Below are 20,026 nucleotides of genomic sequence, written 5' to 3'. Positions count from 1 at the left end.
TAGAATTTGTAGCATACACGATTGATGGGGACTCCATAACTTAAGCTATGGTTAAGTATTGCCTTAATAATGCTTAACGAATACACGGTTTGATTGTTGGTAGTTTAATCATAAGAACATATGAGCCATTGATTTTTGCAGTAGTTTAGCTCAGCCTCTAGCCATTGACGAAGATCAAACAGAAAGTAAAGAAAAAACAAATGAGTATGGAACTTGTCAGCTATTAGCTATCCGGCCGTCCTCAAGAATGATCTATAGTCTTTATATGAATCACCATTGGCTTGTCCGTAACATAATTAATGATTTTGTTATTCATGGAATATGTTTACTTTATTGTTATTTAATTACTTGCAATCATCCATATTGCCAAAAAATTACTATCAGCCTATCTAGCATTTTGTAGTTCTTTTTGTGGGAAGCGGTTTGTAGTTATTCATACCTATTTTTCAGGCACCGATTCTTTCTGCTCCTTGTTTGATTCGACAGTCTGACTTACCACAAGAGGTACATATGGTCCTCTACACTTGCATCAGGTGTCTGGGCGGTAGAGGCATTCCAGTTGGCGAAGGCCCTCATGGGATCCCACGGGATGGCAAAATCAAAGGCAGGAGCACCTGAACGGCAATCTTGCGGACGATGAACAAGAGGAGTGGGAGCACTACAACCTTGGAGGAATGTGTTGCCACGCTACTATCGAATTGGCAGGGGTTTTCAAGTTTGATTGGGGAGAGAGACCGTGAAGAAAATACCAACGGAAAGGTCCACGTCACCCTTAATGACATTGTGAAGCATGAATACTAATACAGATAACACCGATAAAACCAGTACTAATAGAAGACATCTTTGTGATCCATATTGATATATGCATATTGCTGTGGAATGACATCTGCATTATTACTATGATTCATGCTTCACATTCACTAAACTTCAACAAGGTAATATTACTTCGCCGTTGGGACATGAGCAATAATGAGCAAGAAGCAAAAAAACTGCAGTTTAAAAAAACAATAACTTAAATAAAAAGCTAGGAAAAGATGAAAAGGACATTTTGAGCCCCCGGTGAGGATCGAACTCACGACCAAGGTGATCTTACCTCACGAAATAACAGCGTTTTTCCTCCTGGAGGGCGATTAGCAGGCGCTCTAGGGCTTGACTGCCGCCGCCGCCGGCGGCGGCCGCCAGCCCGGCGTCTGCCTTCGCGAGTAGCTGAAGCGAAACCCGGCGCTTGCCCTCGCGTGCCGCTTGCCTGGCCATCTGCCCATCGTCTGATCTCGCGGAGCTATGGGCCCCTACTGATCGCGAACGTGATGGCCTCATGAGAGAAGAAGAAGAGCTGGTTTAGCCTGGATGTTTTTTCTTGCGGTCTGCTACATGGTTGTTTTGAAGGATCAGGCACTTGCTTAGTCTCGTGAAGCTGATTGTCTGTCCCGGCGCGCGTCTCGCGTAGCCGGTAGTCTGTCCCGGCGCAACTCCGTTGCCTTGCAAGGTGTTGTGATCGGTTTTCTGTCCCTCTGTATCATTCTGATTACGGCAGGTTTGTTCGTGTGCTAAATCAGCTAGTTCTGGAACGCAATGAGAATTCTAAGCTGGAATTGCCGTGGACTACAACAGGCTGCGACAGTTAGGGCGTTGTTGCATGTTCAAAAGTGCAGGAGCCCTGACGTGATGTTCTTGATGGAGAGTCATTTGGATGAATACCCAGCAGAATGTCTACGTCGAAGATTGAAGATGGGTCATAAGTATGTTATCCGGAGTGATGGCCGGAGCGGTGGTTTATTGTTGTTTTGGAAGAAGGAGGTAATAATCTCTCTAAGGGACATGAACAATAACTTCATAGATGTTTTTGTGGGAAGTGGAGCTGAGAATTTTTGGAGATTCACGGGTCTCTACGGAGAACCAAAGTGGGCAGATAAACACAAGACTTGGCAGCGTCTTAGAGAGCTCAGAGCGGTATGTGATATGCCATGGATGGTGGCTGGTGATCTTAATGATATAATGTCCTCCTTTGAAAAAGAAGGGGGTAATCCCCGACCAGCTCAGTACATGGCGGCATTCAGGGACGCCCTAGATGAGTGCAATCTATTGGACCTAGGCTACTTTGGAGACAAGTTTACCTGGCATAGAGGAATGATAAGAGAGAGGCTCGACCGAGCGGTTTCAAATGATGCATGGAATTCCATGTTTCCTGCAGCGAGGGTTGAGCATCTGGACTACCACAAGTTTGATCATCGACCACTCCTGATCAATTTGGTAGAGGAAGTGGCTCATGAACATACTGGGCCGACAGTGCTCCAGTTTGAGCCTCGGTGGCTAAAGGAGGCCAATTTTAGGCAGGTTGTGGAAGAGGTTTGGCATGGCCTTGGGCAGGAAATTCAAAATGATGGTCTAGCGGGGAAGCTAGCACATGTGCATAAAGCTCTTCACCTATGGGATAAAACAGTGCTCCGGAACTCCTCAAAAAAGTTGAAACGAGTACACAGAGAGATGGAGTCAGTCAGTAAGGATGTATTATCGCCAGCAAATGTTGCTCGTCAGAAGGAACTTGCCGAAGAAATTGAGAAACTCTTGGAACAGGAGGAGATGTACTGGGCCCAGAGGAGCAGAATTCAATGGTTGAAATACGGTGACAAAAACACTTCATATTTTCACTACTTTGCCTCTACCCGTAGGTTGAGAAATCGGATAAAACGGTTGAAAGATAACCAAGGAGTTTGGCGTGAGGGTACTGCATATTTAAACCCACTCATATCTGATTACTTTGCGGGTCTTTTCACTACAGAAGTTGGAGAGCCGGATCCGAACCTTATTAATAAGGTGCTGCCACGTGTGTCTTCGGCTATGAATGATGAGCTTATGAAGCCATACTTAGCCGAGGAGGTTAAGAAGGCTCTTTTCTCAATTGGCGACATGAAGGCACCAGGTATGGATGGCTTCCATGCAATTTTCTTCAAAAAATGTTGGCATATTATTGGCGATGCTCTGACTGCAGAAGTACTTAAAGCTATCAATGATAAAGTTATTCCAGAAGGGTGGAACGATACAGTAATTGTACTTATCCCCAAGGTAGATGAACCCGAGCAGATTACCCAATATAGGCCAATTAGTCTTTGCAATGTTCTTTACAAAATAATATCCAAGATGATAGCAGTCAGATTAAAAATCCATCTTGATGATATTATCTCTCCAGTTCAGAGTGCTTTTGTACCAGGCAGACTCATCACTGATAATATTCTTCTGGCCTATGAAAGTTTGCATGCAATAAAGAACATAAAGAAAGGGAAGGTTGGTTATTGTGCTGTGAAGCTGGACATGCACAAAGCTTATGATAGGGTGGAGTGGAAGTTTCTTGAAAAGATAATGCTACAGTTGGGTTTTCATTCCGAGTTTGTTGACCTTTTAATGGCTTGTGTTAACTCAGTTAAATATAAAATCAGATTTAATGACCAAGAGACTGAGTGTTTTATCCCTAGCAGGGGACTCAGACAAGGGGATCCACTATCACCTTATTTATTCTTGATCTGTGCAGAGGGTTTATCTAGTGCTTTGGCTCAAAAAGAGGAGGTCCGTGGCATTGAAGGTGTTCGGGTGTGCAGAAATGCACCATCAGTTTCTCATTTACTATTTGCTGATGATTCCCTTATCCTTATGAAAGCGGATTTGGTTAATGCAACCTCATTGAGACAGGTGTTGGATGAATATTGTGCTAGTTCAGGGCACATGGTGAGCGTGGGGAAGAGTAGTATCTTCTTCAGTCCCAATGTTGCAGTTGAGTTGAAAGCGGAGATTTGCAATGAGCTAAATATCACGACAGAAGCTATTTCTGACAAATACTTGGGCCTCCCTTCTATGGTGGGGTTAGATAAAAGTGAAAGCTTTGAGTACCTTGTTGAAAGAATCATTGACCGTCTGAAAGGGTGGAAAGAAAAAATTCTGTCTATGGGAGGTAAGGAGATTTTGTTGAAAGCAATAATCCAATCCATTCCAGCCTTTGCTATGGCAATTTTTAAAATTCCAAAAAAGGTGTGTAAGGAGATTACTGATGCAATGTCAGGCTTTTGGTGGGGAGACACTGAGGAGCAAAAACGCATGCATTGGTTTGCATGGTGGAGGATGTGCCTACCAAAATCTAAGGGTGGTATGGGATTTAGAGACCTACATGCTTTCAACCTTTCCATGCTGGCAAAGCAGAGTTGGAGATTGATAACCCATCCCGAGACATTATGTGCACAAGTGCTTAGAGCAAAATACTATCCAGGTGGGAACTTGCTGAATGCTGGGCCCAAGAAGGGAGCATCTTTCACTTGGCAAAGCATAGTGGCTGGTCTTCAAACCTTTAAAAGAGGTCATATATGGAGAGTTGGGTCTGGTGCTAGGATCAATATTTGGAATGATCATTGGATCCCACAGAGCCCCTCAAGGAAGATCATCACACCTAGAGGGAACATTTTACTAAATACTGTTGATGAACTCATGGACCCGGATACAGGAGATTGGGACGAACAACTAATAAGATCAGTTTTCTTTGGAGTGGATCAGAACGAATCCTAGGAATTCCATTGTCAGGACAGCTACCGGAGGACTTTGTGGCGTGGCATGCTACAAAATCCTACAGTTTCACCGTGAGAACGGCATACTACATAGAATGGGAGCACCAGTTCGGAGCCAGGCTGAGGAAAAATCCGAGTGAAACGTCAAGTGAGAATTCGGTTTGGGATATACTATGGAAGCTGCACATTCCTAGTAAGATCAAAAAATTTGTATGGCGAGCTCTACACGGCATTATACCAGGAGTGGGAATATTGAGGAATAGACACTTCAAGCTCTCGCCCGCATGCCCTATTTGCCACCAGGGGGCAGAAGATATTCGACATCTAGCTTTTACATGTGAGCGTGCAAAACAGGTTTGGAAATCCTTGGGATTATATGACTTAATATTGAGGGCTCTTAACACTGACCGTTCGGGTTCAGTGGTGATGGAGGAACTTCTCAAGTACCCAGTGAAGAAATCACCTGTTCTCGGTCAGTTGGGGCTGCAGGAAATGATTGCGGTGGCGGCCTGGTATATTTGGTGGGAGCGTCGTGAGCTAGTTAAAGGAGAAAGAATTAAACCCACACCAAGTACAGCTTTTGCCATTCAGGCCATCTCTATGAATCATGCTAACCGAACGCCCAAACAGACTACTACTGAGCATTGGCAAAGACCAGCACCAGGTACATATAAACTTAATATAGATGCGTCGTTTTTCGAGGATGGCAGTGGTGCGGCAGCGGCGATTCTGCGTAATTCCAGGGGAGAAGCTGTGGCTGGGATTTCAGAAATGATTGACAACACAATTAGTCCGCAAGCGGCCGAAGCAATTGCACTAAGGAGTGGATTAAAACTGGTAGAGACTGGGCTGCCATAATGTACAGATAGAGTCTGATTGTCTCGAGTTAGTGCAAGCATGCAATGGAGATTCGGAAATCTGGAGCCCTCACTCGGCGATACTAGCTGATTGCTTTCTTTTGGCGCATAACATTCCGGGGATCAACTTCAAACACTGTCCAAGAGAAGCTAATGGAGTAGCCCATTTTCTTGCTAGAAGATGCTATGATTCTAAAATTTGTGAGGACTGGGTAGATGTAACGCCTGCTTTTCTTTTACCTCTTGTACTCCATGATGTTACTTTACCCCAAATTGAATAAAATGCCATGAGGCGTTCCCATCCAAAAAAAAAGGTGATCTTACCTCACCGTTTGGGACATGAGCAAGAAGCCAAAAAGTTAAAAATAATAATTAAAATAAGGCTAGGAAAAGATTAAAAAAAAGACATTTTTTGAGCCCCCGGTGAGGATCGAACTCACGACCTTTCCCTTACGAAGGGAACGCACTACCACTATGCTACGGAGGCATTTGTGCTATGTTTGGTTATTTATATTTTATAAATGGAAATGCAGAAATCAAATGGTCGCCGACAGAAGTTGTGTGCCGATCTACAGTTATTCTGAATGAACCTTCATAACAGATCAGATCTGGGTCCTTTTCGCGAAAGGAAAATGCAGTGTAGCGAGGGCCTTTTCTGGACTTTGGTTTGCGCGATATCTGTGGGTCAACAAACTAAACGAAAGTTCAGAGGTGCACAACTTGAGATCAACAGACCAGTTACCACTGATCTTGTGTCGCATGTGCATGCATGCCACGAGACGCCAGCACATCTTTCTGTTTAACGTTTACATATCGCCTGCGTGGTGCGCGGTGCGCCGAACCGTAAGCCTTATTTATACAGCGGCAGTGAAATGCGATGGCATGCTGAACTTAACCTGCACCCTGAACTTATTGCAGATCTGTGCAGTTGGATCCAGCGGCAGTCTTGGAGTAGTACCTAAATTCAGGCACCTCTCTCTCCCTACTAACAAAAACTGCACAGATGCACTGACAGACAGATCAGCAATAAGAACCGATGATGAACATCTCATTCACGGATCCAGTAAGTGTCATCTGACATGCTAATTATGTGCACGCTGAACTTGAGCCGACAACTGATATTCATATAAAGTTCGACTACATCTAGAGCTGAGACGGAGACCACTAGGTCGACCGGTGTGCATGTCCCTTCCCTTCCTATTGTTATGTTTGCAGATCGCCCGGTGTCGACTCTTCAGCCGGTAGACGGTAGTATCTTCAGTTTGTGCAACTAACCGCGCAAAGTCATGTTTTTTTTAGGAAAAGCCTTGATGGCGCATTTTATTGATGCTTCACAATAGTTACACCGTTTATTACAGACAATGAAGGAAAATATCCTGGTAATGTTGGCTCCTGAAATGAAGGAAAAACTGGCTGCTCTTGGCCCTCAAAGAAAAATCAGTTGTCGGTTTACTGACAAATTTAATGTATTATTGAAAACAGTGATATATATATATATATATATATATATATGCGAAAATAAAAATAATGCATTATAAATATTTGTCTGTCTGAAAAAATGTCCATATATACTTTAAAATTTCCATGCATTAGAAAAAATATTGAATTAAGAAATAATCATACATGACTAGGTTTAATATTCCTGTATTTCAAAATCATTCTCCGTGTAACATCCACCACCACCCAAAAAACCTGAAATGGACAAAGGAAGGAAAAAAAACAAAGGCAACGAGAAGCCAAAAGAATATCAACGAAAAAATCAACTGAGAAAAACTGAAGAAAAAAGCCACAACAAACCAGCGGAACCTGTCGATATAGAACCGCTACTAGTGTCAAGCTATCAGAACTGGGCTGGCCCATAGGCTTGTGGGTGTTATAGCGGTCACTTGATGCAACATCGTCGAATAAGATATGTCATGCCCCTCTGCATGGGCAAAAGGGGCATGTTGATTCATAATATCGTCAGACCCCTTGATAGGGGTTTTCATTGAGCAGAGTACGCATAGATGATCAGACCAGGTGTACATGAGATAAGGATTTGTCCGGTACCAAAGTCCATCTAGTAGTTACTGTATGAGCAAAACTTCATCATATGTGGATTCAACTCCAAAGAAGAGTATCATTATATTATGCTCTATATGAGGATATGATCATGCAAGATTTCAATGGATGAAGCTACGAATGGATCACTGGCATGATATGAAGCTTTAACCGGCAACAAGAATTTAGGGTCTGTTTGGGACTACTTCACTCCACCAAAATCCGCTCAACTCCATCAAATCCACTTTTGGGCAATCCTTCTTAAAAGAAAATCACTTTCAAGTAGTTCCACCCAGGACTTCTCCGCCAGAGAGCAGTTTATCCTATTTGGATTCCAGCTAGCTCCGGCTTCAGGAATGAAAATTTTTGGTGGGAAAGGCCTATTGGGGGATCTGCAACGTGGGTAAACAACGAAGGGGTATCCACTTACCAGTGGCCGACGGAGTTACGGCGCAGGGGTACCTCACCTTGTCGGTTACCGATCCAAGTAGGTCGGCCCTCCCCCCCCCCCCCCCCCCCCCCCCCCCTCTAGGTTGGTTACACCCTAAGCCATCATGGAAGTCCATGGGCTCTCTGGGAGAAACTAGACTCTGGAAGCCTTGCCCTTCAAGACAACGAAGACGAAGTTGTGGAGGACTCGTCTCCACTGACGTAACCGACTAGGACTCATGTAACCCTAGGGCCTCGGCATCTTATGCCAGCCGAAGATGGGCTTGTCGATAGAGCACCTTAGAGATCATACAATCTCTCGGTTCATACTTGTACTTTGTACACCCCAATCGCAACATACACATAGCAAGAGTAATATTTTACCTCTATCGAAGGGCCTGAACTAGGGTAAACTCGTCTCCTTGTTTCCCCTCCGACCTAGTCACAATGTTGGCATACCCTACCGAGGGATCTGCTAGGATCATCTCCGACAGTGGCAGTGGTGGGTAATTTTCCACCAACTCCGCGTGGACTTTTTGAACAAGAGTTTTTTTTAAGCACCCCCTAAAGAGTTTCACGAAAAACGAGGAGTTGACCATAGATTCTAGTTTTGTGTGTGTGGAGGAGCTACTCCATTTGGCTTGCGTTCTTTAGAGCGGAGTTGAATTTTATGCAGAGCTGTATGAAATAGGCCCTTATTACACCTCAGATATCCCCTTGGTTCCCATATTGATACGTCTCCAACGTATCTGTAATTTTTGATTGTTCCATGCTATTATATTATCCATCTAGTATATTTTATATGCATTTATATGCTATTTTATATGATTTTTCGGACTAAGCTATTAACCTAGAGCCCAGTGCCAGTTTTTGTTTTTTCCCTGTTTTTGAGTATCGCAGAAAAGGGAAAACAAAACGGAGTCCAATTGACCTGAAATTTCACGGAGATTATTTTTGGACCAGAAGAAGCCCACGGAGTATCGGAGATGGGCCAGAAGAGTCCCGAGGCATCCACGAGGGTGGGGGTGCGCCCTACCCCCGGGCCCGCCCCCCTACCTCGTGGCCGCCTCGGAGACCCCCTTGACTTGTTACCAACGCCAAAACCTCTTATATATACCCAAACTTCCAGAACATAACCTAGATCGGGAGTTCCGCCGCCGCAAACCTCTGTAGCCACCAAAAACCAATCGGGACCCTGTTCCAGCACCCTGCCAGAGGGGGGGGTCCCTCACCAGTAGCCATCTTCATCATCCCGACGCTCTCCATGACGAGGAGGGAGTAGTTCACCCTCGGGGCTGAGGGTATGTACCAGTAGCTTGATACGTCTCCAACGTATCTATAATTTTTGATTGTTCCATGCTAATATATATTCTGTTTTGGATGTTTAATGGGCTTATTATACACTTTTATATTATTTTTGGGACTAACCTATTAACCGGAGGCCCAGCCCAAATTGCTGTTTTTTCCTATTTCGGTGTTTCGAAGGAAAATGATATCAAACGGAGTCCAAACGGAATGAAACCTTCGGGAACGTGATTTTCGGAACAAACGTGATCCAGAGGACTTGGAGTGGACGTCAAGCAATCAACAAGGAGGCCACGAGGCAGGGAGGCGCGGCTGCCCCCTGGGCGCGCCCCCCACCCTTGTGGGCCCCTGGTAGCTCTCCTGACCGACCTCTTTCGCCTATATATACTCATATACCCTAGAAACATCAGATACGGAGCCAAAACCCTATTTCCACCGCCTCAACCTTCTGTACCCGCGAGATCCCATCTTGGGGCCTTTTCCGGCGCTCCACCGGAGGGGGCATTGATCACGGAGGGCTTCTACATCAACACCATAGCCTCTCCGATGATGTGTGAGTAGTTTACCTCAGACCTTCGGGTCCATAGTTATTAGCTAGATGGCTTCTTATCTCTCTTTGGATCTCAATACAAAGTTATCCTCGATTCTCTTGGAGATCTATTTGATGTAACTCTTTTTGCGGTGTGTTTGTCGAGATCCGATGAATTGTGGGTTTATGATCAAGATTATCTATGAACAATATTTGAATCTCCTCTGATTTCTTTTATGTATGATTGGTTATCTTTGCAAGTCGAATTATCAGTTTGGTTTGGCCTACTAGATTGATCTTTCTTGCAATGAGAGAAGTACTTAGCTTTGGGTTCAATCTTGCGGTGCTCGATCCCAGTGACAGTAGGGGAAACGACACGTATTGTATTGTTGCCATCGAAGATAAAAAGATGGGGTTTATATCATATTGCATGAGTTTATCCCTCTACATCATGTCATCTTGCTTAAAGCGATACTCCGTTCTTATGAACTTAATACTCTAGATGCATGCTGGATAGCGGTCGATGTGTGGAGTAATAGTAGTAGATGCAGGCAGGAGTCGGTCTACTTATCACGGACGTGATGCCTATATACATGATCATGCCTAGATATTCTCATACTTATGCACTTTTTTATCAATTGCTCGACAGTAATTTGTTCACCCACCGTAATACTTATGCTATCTTGAGAGAAGCCACTAGTGAAACCTATGGCCCCGGGGTCTATTTTCCATCATATTAATCTCCCGTCAGCGAGCTATTTCTGGCACCGTTTATTTTGCAATCTTTACTTTTAATCTTTTATCATAAAAATACCAAAAATATTATCTTATCATCTCTATCAGATCTCACTTTTGCAAGTGGCGTGAAGGGATTGACAACCCCTTTATCGCGTTGGTTGCAAGGTTCTTATTTGTTTGTGTAGGTGCAAGGGACTTGAGCGTGGCCTCCTACTGGATTGATACCTTGGTTCTCAAAAACTGAGGGAAATACTTACGCTACTTTGCTGCATCACCCTTTCCTCTTCAAGGGAAAACCAACGCAGTGCTCAAGAGGTAGCAAGAAGGATTTCTGGCGCCGTTGCCGGGGAGTCTACGCACAAGTCAAGACATACCAAGTACCCATCATAAACTCTTATCCCTCGCATTACATTATTTGCCATTTGCCTCTCGTTTTCCTCTCCCCCACTTCTAAAATGATTTTTGAAAACCTTTGCCTTTTCTTCGCCCTCCTTCCGTTCGATCTTGTGTTACCATGTGCCTTCTTTTAGCTTGCATCTTCGCTTGCTAAAAGTTTATGGATCCTCATCCCCTTGCTAATCTTTTTAAGAGATCCAATTATGACGAACCAATTTCTAGTGATTTGAGTGCACTAGATTATCTTTATGAGGTTTTGCTTAAAATTCGTAAATCTGAAAATTGTGATGAAGAAATTTATGAAGAGATTCACGATAGCTCCTTGAATAAAAAGCATGATTGCAATGATTTTACTATAAATTCTCTTGATGACAATCATGATAATAATATGCAAAACCCTAAACTTGGGGATGCTAGTTTTGCTATGTCTACTACTTGTTGCAATGATCATGATTGGGGTGATTTCATCTTATGATCTTGAAAATTTATTTAAGCCCCATGATGAATATGAGATTGATAAAACGTTTGCAATAATATTGAAAGTGGGTTTGTAAGAGTGTCAACTTTAGATCCCACATATTTGGAGAATGTTCAATCTTATGGTATTTTTGATAAAAGTGGGTTTGGAGAGGTCATGACTTTAGTTAATGATAATCCCACTATTTTGGAAGAGTGTCAACTTCGCATGCATTTGGATCGTGTTGAGAATATGTCATGTGATAGCTATATTGTTGAATTTTCTTATGATCCTACATGTAATTATTATGAGAGAGGAAAATATGGTCGTAGAAATTTTCATGTTACTAAATTACCTCTCGTTATGTTGAGATTGCTATTGTTTCTTTCCGCTTCCTTGCATATGCTAGTTTTTTGCTTGCCTTGATAATTTGTTTGCCTATAAGATGCCTATGCATAGGAAGTATGTTAGACTTAGATTTGTTTGTCACGTATTTTATGATGCTCTCTTTGTGCTTCAATTCTTGTCTTTCATGTGATCATCATTGAAATCTCTATGCCTAGCTAGGGGCGTTAAACGATAGCGCTTGTTGGGAGCCAACCCAATTTTATTTTAGTTTTTTGCTTTTTGCTCATGTTTAGGAATAAATCTTTGATCTAGCCTCGGGTTAGATTTGTTTTTGTGTTTTAATTAGTGTTTGTGCCAAGTAGAACCAATAGGACCTTCTTGGATGATAGTAATTTGATCTTGCTGAAAAAGACAGAAACTTTGCGCTCACGAATATAATTGTTTAAACTCACAAGAACGTGATAAATTACCGATTCTTTTTTAAGTAGATCAGTATGCAACTTGTCCAGCTTGTCCTAATTTTCAGGATTTTTGGAGTTCCAGAAGTTTTCGAACAAATCTGAGTACTACAGACTGCTCTGTTTTTGACAGATTCTGTTTTTCGTGTGTTGTTTGCTTATTTTGATGAGTCTATGGTTAGTAAAAAGGTTTATAAACCATAGAGAAGTTGGAATACAGTAGGTTTAACACCAATATAAATAAAGAATGAGTTCATTACAGTACCTTGAAGTGGTGTTTTGTTTTCTTTCGCTAACGGAGCTCATGAGATTTTCTGTTAAGTTTTGTGTTATGAAGTTTTCAAGTTTTGGGTAAAGATTTGATGGATTATGGAACAAGCATTGGCAAGAGCCTAAGCTTGGGGATGCCCATGGCACCCCAAGATAAAATTCAAGGACAACCAAAAGCTTAAGCTTGGGGATGCCCCGGGGCATCCCCTCTTTCGGCTTCATCTATTGGTAACTTTACTTGGAGCTATATTTTTATTCACCACATGATATGTGTTTTGCTTGGAGCGTCTTGTATGATTTGAGTCTTTGCTTTTTAGTTTACCACAATCATCCTCGCTCAATACACTTTTGAGAGAGACACACATGATTCGGAATTTATTAGAATACTCTATGTGCTTCACTTATACCTTTTGAGCTATATAGTTTTTGCTCTAGTGCTTCACTTATATCTTTTAGAGCAGGGTGGTGGTTTTGTTTTATAGAAATTATTGTACTCTCATGCTTCACTTATATCATTTTGAGAGTCCTACAAAACAGCATGGTAATTTACTTAAATTATGAAATTAGTCCTAATATGATAGGCGTCCAAGATTAGTAAAAACTTTCTTATAAGTGCGTTGAATACTAAGAAAAGTTTGATGCTTGATGACTGTTTTGAGATATGGAGGTAGTGATATTAAAGTTGTGCTAGTTGAGTAATTGTGAATTTGAGAAATACTTGCGTTGAAGTTTGCAAGTCCCGTAGCATGCACGTATGGTAAACGTTGTGTAACAAATTTGAAACATGAGGTGTTCTTTGTTGGGGATCGTTGCAGAAATTAAAAAATTTCTACGCATCATCAAGATCAATCTATGGAGAAACTAGCAACGAGAGAGAGGGGAGTGCATCTTCATACCCTTGACGATCGCGACGCGGAAGGGTTACAAGAACGCGGATGAAGGAGTCATACTCGCAGCGATTCAGATCGCGGTTGATTCCGATCTAAGCGCCGAACAACGGCGCCTCCGCGTTCAACACAAGTACAGCCCGGGGACGTCTCCTCCTTCTTGATCCAGCAAGGGGAGAGGAGAAGTTGAGGGAGAGCTCCGGCAGCACGACGACGTGGTGGTGGAGCTTGCAGTTCTCCGGCAGGGCTTCGCCAAGCACTACTACAGAGGAGGAGGTGTTGGGGAGGGAGAGGGCTGCGCCAGGGGAAGGGGTGCGGCTGCCCTCTATCTCCCTCACTATATATAGGGGGAAGGGGGTGGAGGGGGCGCCCTAGGGTTCCCTAGGGGAGGGGCGGCGGCCACAGGGGAAACCCTAGATGGGTTTGGGCACCCCCACCCCTAGGAAACTTGCCCCCCAAGCCGGGAGGGGTGGCTGCCCTAGGGGAGGCGCCCCCACCTCTCCAGGTTACGTGAGAGGGGTTGGGAGGGGCGCACAGCCCCTTAGTGGGCTGGTGTGCCCCCTCCCCTTGGCCCGTAAGGCTCCCAACGCTTGCCGGGGGCTCCGAAACACCTTTCGGTCACGCTGGTCGTCACCCGGTACTCCCAGAACAATTCCGGACTCCAATACCCTTCGTCCAATATATCGATCTTCACCTCCGGACCATTCCGGAGTTCCTCGTCACGTCTGGGATCTCATCCGGGACTCCGAACAACCTTCGGTAACCACATACTATTTCCCATAACAACTCTAGCGTCACCGAACCTTAAGTGTGTAGACCCTACGGGTTCGGGAACCATGCAGACATGACCGAGACACCTCTCCGGCCAATAACCAATAGCGGGATCTGGATACCCATATTGGCTCCCACATGTCCCATGATGATCTCATCGGATGAACCACAATGTCGGGGATTCAATCAATCCCGTATACAATTCCCTTTGTCTATCGGTATGTTACTTGCCTGATATTCGATCGTCGGTATCCCTATACCTTGTTCAATCTCGTTACCGGCAAGTCTCTTTACTCGTTCCGTAACGCATGATCCCGTGACTAACTCCTTAGTCACACTGAGCTCATTATGATGACGCATTACTGAGTGGGCCCAGAGATACCTCTCCGTCATACGGAGTGACAAATCCCAGTCTCGATTCGTGCCAACTCAACAGATACTTTCGGAGATACCTGTAGTGCACCTTTATAGCCACCCAGTTACGTTGTGACGTTTGGTACACCCAAAGCATTCCTACGGTATCCGGGAGTTGCAAAATCTCATGGTCTAAGGAAATGATACTTGACATTAGAAAAGCTCTTAGCAAACGAACTACACGATCTTGTGCTATGCTTAGGATTGGGTCTTGTCCATCACATCATTCTCCTAATGATGTGATCCCGTTATCAATGACATCCAATGTCCATGGTCAGGAAACCATAACCATCTATTGACCAACGAGCTAGTCAACTAGAGGCTTACTAGGGACATGTTGTGGTCTATGTATTCACCTATGTATTACGGTTTCCAGTTAGTACAATTATAGCATGAACAATAGACAATTATCATGAACAAGGAAATACAATAATAACCATTTTATTATTGCCTCTAGGGAATATTCCCAACATTCTTTGATTGTCCTCCTTATGAGTGGCGGTCGGGGACGAGCGATGGTCTTTTCCTACCAATCTATCCCCCTAGGAGCATGCGCGTAGTGCTTGGTTTTTGATGACTTGTAGATTTTTGCAATAAGTATGTGAGTTCTTTATGACTAATGTTGAATCCATGGATTATACGCACTCTCATCCTTCCATCATTGCTAGCCTCTTCGGTACCGCGCATTGCCCTTTCTCACCTTGAGAGTTGGTGCAAACTTCGACGGTGCATCCAAACCCCGTGATACGATACGCTCTATCACACATAAACCTCCTTATATCTTCCTCAAAACAGCCATGATGTCTACTACGCAACCTTCTTCTTGTAGACGTTGTTGGGCCTCCAAGTGCAGAGGTTTGTAGGATAGTAGCAAATTTCCCTCAAGTGGATGACCTAAGGTTTATCAATCTGTGGGAGGCGTAGGATGAAGATGGTCTCTCTCGAACAACCCTGCAACCAAATAACAAAGAGTCTCTTGTGTCCCCAACACACCCAATACAATGGTAAATTGTATAGGTGCACTAGTTCGGCGAAGAGATGGAGATACAAGTGCAATATGGATGGTAGATATAGGTTTTTGTAATCTGAAAATATAAAAACAGCAAGGTAACTAATGATAAAAGTGAGCGTGAACGGTATTGCAATGCGTTGAAACAAGGCCTAGGGTTCATACTTTCACTAGTGCAAGTTCTCTCAACAATAATAACATAATTGGATCATATAACTATCCCTCAACATGCAACAAAGAGTCACTCCAAAGTCACTAATAGCGGAGAACAAACGAAGAGATTATTGTAGGGTACGAAACCACCTCAAAGTTATTCTTTCCGGTCAATCCATTGGACTATTCCTATAAGTGTCACAAACAGCCCTAGAGTTCGTAGTAAAATAACACCTTAAGACACACATCAACCAAAACCCCAATGTCACCTAGATACTCCAATGTCACCTCAAGTATCCGTGGGTATGATTATACTATATGCGTCACACAATCTCAGATTCATCTATTCAACCAACACATAGAACCTCAAAGAGTGCCCCAAAGTTTCTACCGGAGAGTCAAGACGAAAACGTGTGCCAACCCCTATGCATAGGTTCATGGGCGGAACCCGCAAGTTGATCCAAAACATACATCAAGTGAATCAATAGAATAACCCATTGTCACCACGGTTATCGCACGCAAGACATACATCAAGTGTTCTCAAATCCTTAAAGACTCAATCCGATAAGATAACTTCAAAGGGAAAACTCAATCCATTACAAGAGAGTAGAGGGGGAGAAACATCATAAGATCCAACTGCAATAGCAAAGCTCGCAATACATCAAGATCATATCACCTCAAGAACACGAGAGAGAGAGAGAGAGATCAAACACATAGCTACTGGTACATACCCTCAACCCCGAGGGTGAACTACTCCCTCCTCATCATGGAGAGCGTCGGGATGATGAAGATGGCCACCGGTGAGGGATCCCCCCTCCGGCAGGGTGCCGGAACAGGGTCCCGATTGGTTTTTGGTGGCTATAGAGGCTTGCGGCGGCGGAACTCCCGATCTATTCTGTTCCCCGATGATTTTAGGGTATATGGATATGTATAGGCGAAAGAAGTCGGTCAGGGGAGCCACGAGGGGCCCACGAGGGTGGAGGGCGTGCCCAGGGAGGTGGGCGCGCTCCCCTGCCTCGTGCCTTCCTCGTTGATTCCCTTACGTACACTCCAAGTCTTCTGGATTGCTTCCGTTCCAAAAATAACTCTCCCGAAGGTTTCATTCCATTTGGACTTCGTTTGATATTCCTTTTCTGCGAAACACTGAAACAAGGAGAAAAACAGAAACTGGCACTGGGCTCTGGGTTAATAGGTTAGTCCCAAAAATAATATAAAAGTGCATAATAAATCCCATTAAACATCCAAGATGGATAATATAATAGCATGAATACTTCATAAATTATAGATACGTTGGAGACGTATCAGCATCCCCAAGCTTAATTCCTGCTCGTCCTCGAGTAGGTAAATGATAAAAGAGATAATTTATGAAGTGTGAATGCTAGCAGGTGCACAAGTTTGATCAACGATAATTTCAATCACCTTTTCTAGCATCATCATATGTCATAACAGTAGCTCAACTCATAGAACTTTTCATGATCAAGTAACAAACTATTCACATGTTAAAGTATAGATCATAAACTTTCTTGAAAACTAACAAACAGTTCTCAGTCATCAAACAATTGCAATTCATCTTATTTTCAGGAAGGGTCTATGTAAGAGCTTTGATTTAGCAAATCCCACATACTCAACCATCATATAGTCTTCCTTGATTGCTACCACTCAAAGCATATTTTTAGAACAAATAGTATTCATCGAACACAGAGAAAGATAGGGGCTTAATGTTTCGCCTCCCAACCTTTTACCTCAAGGGTAATGTCAACAATAATAATTCATGATCAAATATATTTGAATGGCCATATATGCTTAGATCTTTCCATCACATGATGCTTGCCAACTAAAGAGTAGGTTGGAATGAGAAGGAATACTACTGACTCTTGCATAAAAGTAAAACATAGGCCCTTCGCAGAGGGAAGCAGGGATTTGCATAGGTGCCAGAGCTCAAAGCTAAAACAGAGATGAAAATAATTTTGAGAGGTATGCTTTCATTGTCAACATAACGACCAAGAGTTCCCAATATCTTCCATACTAGATACATTATAGGCGGTTCCCACGCAGAAAGGTAAAGTTTTTACTCCCCCTCCACCAACATTCACACTCCACGGCTTGTCCGAAACAACGGGCGCCGTCCAACTATCAACATTCCTGGGGGAGTTTTATTTAAATTATTTGCAATTTTGCTTTTGATCTTTTGATCATAGGACTGGGCATCCCAGTTACCAGCCATTTTCTCGTGAATGATGAGCGGAGTCCACTCATCGTGAGAATAACCCACTTAGCATGGAAGATACTGACAGCCCCTAGTCGCTACATGAGCGATTCGGGCATACAAAATAGATTATTATTTGAAGGTTTAGAGTTTGGCACGTGCAAATTTACTTGGAACGGCAGGTAAATACCGCATATAGGTAGATATGGTGGACACTCATGGAAGAAACTTGGTTCTAGGAATTTGGATGCACAAGCAGTATCCCCGCTTAGTACAGATATTTTGGCTAGCAAAGGATTCTAAATAGCAAGCACCACATGTTAGAGGATCCATAACAATATAACTTCTATACAAATATACCCAAGCATAACTCATTATGTTGTCTTCCTTGTCCAACTTCAACTAATTTGCTCAGGTTTGAAAATAATTAATGGGGCTCACAATCATAGAAGATGTCCAAGATAGTATATTTATATGTGAAATCTCTCTTCCTTCAATATTCTTTCATGAATTGTTCAAGTGACCAATACAATGTTTGCTAACCTTCAATAAATTTACCACCTCTACTTCTTATATGTGAAGTCATTACTCCCTATGGGATAAGCATATGAAACATATATAATTTCAGATTTATGACATTCAAATCATTCAACCATTTACTCATAGGATATAAGTGAGGCACACGAGTAAATGAAAAACTACTCCAAAAAGATATAAGTGAAGATCAATGAGTAGTTAAATAATTATGTAGCTTTGTGAAGACTCTCTCTCATTTAAGAATTTCAGATCTTGGTATTTTATTCATACAGCAAGCAAAGCTAAAGAAAATAAAATGGCGCTCCAAGCAAAACACATATCATGTGGTGAATAAAAATATAGCTCCAAGTAAAGTTACCGATGAATGAAGACGAAAGAGGGGATGTCATCCGGGGCATCCCCAAGCTTAGGCTCTTGGTTGTCCTTTAATATTACCTTGGGGTGCCTTGGACATCCCCAAGCTTAGGCTCTTGCCACTCCTTATTCCATAGTCCATCGAATCTTTACCCAAAACTTGAAAACTTCACAACACAAAACTCAACAGAAAACTCGTGAGCTCCGTTAGCGAAAGAAAACAAACCACCACTTCAAGGTACTGTAATGAACTCATTCTTTATTTATATTGGTGTTAAAATTACTGTATTCCAACTTCTCTATGGTTTATAAACTATTTTACTAGCCATAGATTCATCAAAATAAGCAAACAACACACGAAAAACAGAATCTGTCAAAAACAGAACAGTCTGTAGTAATCTGTAACTAACGCAAACTTCTGGAACTCAAAAAATTCAGAAAAAATAGGACGACCTAAATAATTTGTTTATTGATCTGCTGCAATTCGAATTAATATTTTATCACATTCTGGTGATTTTTAACAATTGTTTTCGTGAACAGAAAGATTATAGAATTTTCAGCAGGATCAAATAACTATCATCCAAGAAGATCCTATAGGTCTTACTTGGCACAAACACTAATTAAAACATAAAACTAAATCTAACCAGAGGCTAGATAAAAATATTTATTACTAAACAGAACCAGAAAGCAAGAAACTAAAATAAAATTGGGTTGCCTCCCAACAAGCGCTAACGTTTAACGCCCCTAGCTAGGCATGATGATTTCAATGATGCTCGAATAAAAGATAAGAATTGAAACATAAAGAGAGCATCATGAAGCACATGACAAGCACATTTAAGTCTAACCCACTTCCTATGCATAGGGATTTTGTGAGCAAAGAACTTATGGGAACAATAATCAACTAGCATAGGAAGGCAAAAGAAGCATAACTTCAAAACCTTAAGCACATAGAGAGGAAACTTGATATTATTGCAATTCCTACAAGCATATATTCCTCCCTCATAATAATTTTCAGTAGAATCATGAATGAATTCAACAATATAACTATCACACAAATCATTCTTTTCATGATCTACAAGCATAGAAAATTTACTACTCTCCACATAAGCAAAATTCTTCACATGAATAATAGTGGGAGCAAACTCAACAAAATAATTATCATGTGAAGCATAATCCAATTGAAAATTAAAATCATGATGACAAGTTTCATGGTTATCTTTATTCTTTAGAGCATACGTGTCATCACAATAATCATCATAAATAGGAGGCATGCTTTCATCATAATAAATTTGCTCATCAAAACTTGGGGGACTAAACATAT

General features: G+C 42.4%; 1 non-coding gene across 1 annotated transcript; it reads right to left on the bottom strand.

Annotated features, from left to right (window-relative positions):
• Nucleotides 1-5,819: 5,819 nt before the first annotated feature.
• Nucleotides 5,820-5,891, bottom strand: TRNAT-CGU (transfer RNA threonine (anticodon CGU)). Its single transcript has one exon. It is a non-coding gene; the product is annotated as a tRNA-Thr (tRNA).
• Nucleotides 5,892-20,026: the final 14,135 nt, after the last annotated feature.

Source organism: Triticum aestivum, chromosome 1D (assembly GCF_018294505.1).
Source record: "Triticum aestivum cultivar Chinese Spring chromosome 1D, IWGSC CS RefSeq v2.1, whole genome shotgun sequence".
In the NCBI taxonomy this organism is placed as follows: Eukaryota; Viridiplantae; Streptophyta; class Magnoliopsida; order Poales; family Poaceae; genus Triticum; species Triticum aestivum.
The sequence above is the reverse complement of the archived record's forward strand: the minus strand, read 5'-3'. Positions and strand labels throughout refer to the sequence as shown.